The sequence below is a fragment of the Adiantum capillus-veneris genome, chromosome 23 (assembly GCF_014529385.1).
Source record: "Adiantum capillus-veneris isolate H3 chromosome 23, ASM1452938v2, whole genome shotgun sequence".
Taxonomy (NCBI): Eukaryota; Viridiplantae; Streptophyta; class Polypodiopsida; order Polypodiales; family Pteridaceae; genus Adiantum; species Adiantum capillus-veneris.
Window position 1 is genome coordinate 76404733 of NC_140953.1, and position 4673 is coordinate 76409405.

The 4673-nt window shown below is 39.4% G+C and overlaps 1 pseudogene; it reads left to right on the forward strand.

The window, feature by feature from the left end:
• Positions 1-3324: 3324 nt before the first annotated feature.
• Positions 3325-3760, forward strand: LOC147428020 (uncharacterized; annotated as a pseudogene).
• The last annotated feature ends 913 nt before the right edge of the window (positions 3761-4673 follow it).

The following is a 4673-nucleotide window of genomic DNA, read 5'->3' on the forward strand; positions in this document are numbered from 1 at the left end:
GGGATTTACCACCGACAATGGGCCTATGAACGACCATAAACAACACAATAGTTTAAAGCCAACATCCCCACCAACCCATTTGCCTAAGAAGTGTCTGTGTTTAGGATGTGTTGGTTGTTTTACTAAGATACTACTTATACACAAAAGAACATTTTGTTCAAAGGTAAACTTGATTAAGACATTAGTAAGGTGATCAAAGAACCTATCGAACTTCTCTCACCATCCCGTTTACCAAGGTTTTTTTATCTAAAAGATTAGAAATCCGATGGTACCATAATTACAATATTTTGTCTATGCAAAGTAACATCACGGCAAAGAAACCATCATGACCATAAAGGAAATAGAGAAACCATGTTGATCCTGAAAGACTATAGAAGCTAAAGAGAAAAAACCCATCAACATTCTCATGAGTGAAAAAAAGTGGTAGTTAGACCAAACATCAATCAAAGCCAACCCATCAGCCTCATCAAACTATTACAAGTACAATAATGAATGTTCCCCATTGATCAATCAAGCATCTATAGATATTTATTATTCTAATAGCATCCCTGAGATCTGCTACTATTATGAAATTATTCAACTATTTTTACTCTACGTATAGGTCATAGTAGCAAGCAAGAAAAAGGAAACCCATTATATAGAAAAGAAAGAAGAATTAGTTGTTCTATAATGTTTATTTTCCTTGATTGAGCTCTTCATACTTAATTATGCACATCACGAACAACACAGCCATTGGTCTGATACAAATATAACACAACAAATACGCGGTGATCCTAAAATCCATAAAATATCATCACTCATATAAGAATTATACAAGCATACCTCCATAAGTTTTTGTATATGTTGCTCATCAAGATTAATGATTAGAGAGTAAGAGAGACAGAGAAAGACCAAGCGTGCTATATGAACCTCCAAATTGGAGTGGCACACATATCGTTGTGAGAGAGAAGAAGAGAAGAGAGTAGAAGATTATAGACACAAGTCACTATGTAAAATCTCCCCCGTACAAGAGTGAGAGTTTTGCTCTTGCAATAGGAAAGATTGCAATGCTCAAAATGATTACAAATGTCTACTTGGACATCAAAGGACCATTGGTCATAAAGGGTTCTTCATTAATAAAATATCCATTAAATTGGTTTTTTGTTGCATATTCTATAGGGCAACCCTATGTTGCTACCTATTATTTGTAATAAGTAAATGCTTTTTAGGATCAATCTCCATTATAGTTGTACATGAAATCATACTTCGCCTTTCATGATACACTTGGGGTATCCTATAACGAATACATGGAACACAAGTTGAGTTACAAAAGTGGATTCTTTTGAGAGTCTATCAGAACGTTGCTTCGTGGTAAGATGAGGAGTAGACACTCCATGTCTATTTAAGAATTATACGAGTTATTCCTATATCTTATCCTGTGTATATTATTCGTTGACTTAACAAGTCACACAAATTATTACTCCTATTCAAATCTCTCATGCTTGAATTCTTGTTGAGATGTGTCAAAGATACCAAATTTGATAGTATATCATGGGATTACATGTGTATGCTTTAAAGTGCTAAAAGGGCTACTTTTGTCAAAAAGGTGATTGACACACTACAACATCCATCAAATTGTAAGGTTTAAGAAGTTGTGGGGATCCCTCTATGTTAACCATAGATAGTTCACAAAATGCTCCATCTTTCATGAAGAACAACTCTAGTTTTGGAATAGAATCTCCATGTGGAAGGTAAATGTACCTAAGGACTTAGAGTGCCAACCTTTTTTTTTTTTCTATAAGTAAGCCCAAAACACCTATCCATCGCTTGAATGATATACATCTGTAAGAAGCACTCCAATTTTTGGAAGAAATTTCTTGAGGAGATAAAGAGCTAACTTTTGCTCAGCTATAACATCTTGCTAGAGATAATCTACTATTTACTGAGAAGAGACAATATTAGGTTTTTCTCACTTAGAGCATTTTGCTTGAGATACGTTGTACTATTAGTTAATGAAAGAGAGAAATAGGCTTTTCTCAGTTAGAGCGTTTTGCCTGGGATATGTTCTACTATTAGTCAAGAGTTTTTCTGAAGATAGGTTCTACTAGTAGTTTAGTAGTGAGAAAAATAAGTTTGCTCAGTTAGACCATCTCACGTGAGGTAGGCTTTACTCTTATTTTGAGATCTAAGTAGAGAAAGTAGAGGTTTCTCTTGGTCAAAGGGGCGATCTCCTGAGAAAATATTGACTGCAATCATTCAATTTGATTTTTTCTACAAGCACATAATTCCACATATGAGTGCCAGATGTAATGGTACGTACTGCGTGGGATAGCATTTGAAGTGATGCAAGTTTAGAGAGGAGAGCATTAATATTCTTATGGAGAGTTATTTCATTGATCAATGTTTCTAAGGACAAAAACTCTCCTTCAAGGGGGAGTAATATTTCCACAAAGACAAGGGCAAGACTATGTTGGCACATGAGTCAATTGATCATCGAAGTGAAGTGGTCTCCTCAAGGTAGGCCAAGAGAAGGTAGGCTACGAGGTCTGTACGAGGAGTATGGTTGGGTGGACAAAGGCATGTGTTAGTCCTTGGCCCTCAAAGTTCTCACCTAAAAATGTTGGCAAAAATGAAACTCAACAAGCTCCACCAAGGTATCAACTTGGTATCAAGGACTAAGTCCGAGAGGGAATAGGTCCATTCGAACTACTCCCCAAGTCAATTCAACTAGCTGTCATGCAATATGGACGTTTCCTTTTCCTATTGTAAATGTGACCTTTTACTAGCATAAATGGCACTATAATTAGTAGCCAACATGAACACCAATACCCACATGGAAGGTTACCCGTAGAAGGTTAGGGGATCGATGTTCACATATCTTTCTAGTTATCACGGGAGCAATGACTCTCAATGTTGGTGGAGTAGAGCCATGTGAATACATGAATAGCCAAGGAACACAAACACACACACATGAGGAACAAGTATTTGATTTGGCTTTTCAGGTTTGACAGGTCGGATTACGAGGACGTAATTGGGAGTATATAAAGCGGGTGCTGTGAAGGCTGGAATAGTAGTGCCCGCAAAACTGTAAGCAGCAGTGAGCACGTCGAGCAGCGTTTAGGGCTAGAACCCATCTTCATCATCAACAATGGCAATGGGGAGAGCGGCACTCTGCACAGGTAGAAGAATATGGCTTCCTGTCACTCAATTATGTGGGTTGATATAATTGAGTGAGTGCTTGAGTGCGTTATTATTCTAAAGTATACAAAAACCCACGTCTGTGTGCTATAGTCATATCATATGTCGTAATATTATTGATCTCCTTTTCTGGCCACCGCAGTGGCGATGGTGGCGGCGCTGCTGCTAAATATCAAGGAGGGGACCTCCGTCGTGCAAGCAGCTACGACGCTAGAGTGCAGGCTGAACGACCTCGTGCTGACCAACACTCCCGTGGCGACCGGGCTGTGCGAGTGGGAGCTCGTGAACAACTGCCCCTGTGAGGCCTTTAACATCATTGCAGCCTGCCAGGACCGGCGCTGGAACCAGAAGATCATCAGCCGCTTCGCCATGGAGGTGGACGTGCCCACCTTCGGCCACTGCACTCTCCTCCCCACGTCAAAGTCCAACCCGTCTCCTCCGGCCTCCGCTACGGCCGCACCTACCCCTGCGCTGGCACTCTTCCGCTCTCCCTCGTCAATGTCGCCTTCGCCAACCCCTGCCTTTGATCATAGAGACTGGCCGGACGACTCGCTCCATCAACATACCTCTTTCTGATCCTTGAACGGACATTCCATTTTCACCATTCTTTCTTATCGGTGCTATTATTGGTCCAGAGTGAAAATTTCATTTGCCTACATAATTGTGAAACTCTCTCTCTCTCTCTCTCTCTCTCTCTCTCTCTCTAACTTAAGTACTATATTACATTTTGTTACATGTTTACATCATGATGAGGAATTCCATCGTGTTATTCTGTTGAGGAACTGGCAGTGCTACACAATCCTCTAACAATCTATCTCGAATCATAGACCAAGGCAGTTGGAAACTGTGAAAAGTGTGTGTATCAAACAAAGCCGAGTTTCTAGCATTTCACAAAAAGGATAACACCCAAAGTCTCAGAGAAGCAATACATAAGTCTAAACGTGTAGAACCCGTTTGAATTGTTCCATAAAGCAGTCTATATTCAGAAACTTAGTCTTCCAATGCATCATATAAGTATCATACAAACATATCCACCAAGCATATATTGTAGGGAAGTTCCAAAATATGTGCTTCGTTGTCTCAAGGGGACATTTTCCATCAGACATTCTCTTTTTGGCTAACAATTCACCATACATCAGATAGCTTCTTCAACCACCAACATTGATCTAGATTGAACTCGCAAATCTTGTTGCATCTGTTCTCTATCTAAGGCTAAGGGATCAAGTGTAGATAGAAACGTTTGGTTGGGGAGGTGCATCAATTTGTTGAAGTCTCTGGCAATGCTCAATCTCTAAATCTTTGATTAAATCTTGATTGCAAAAAGAAACTTTCAAATTGTTGACATGTGTACACAACTATCCCCAAGTAATTTTGAGCCCATTTCCTAGTCTGAATCTTCTCTTAGCCACCATAAACGAAATAATATTTCTGTTAGAGTAACAATTTGATTGATTGGGCTTAACCCTCTCATGCTTTTTTTCCCAAGTAAACAGCGG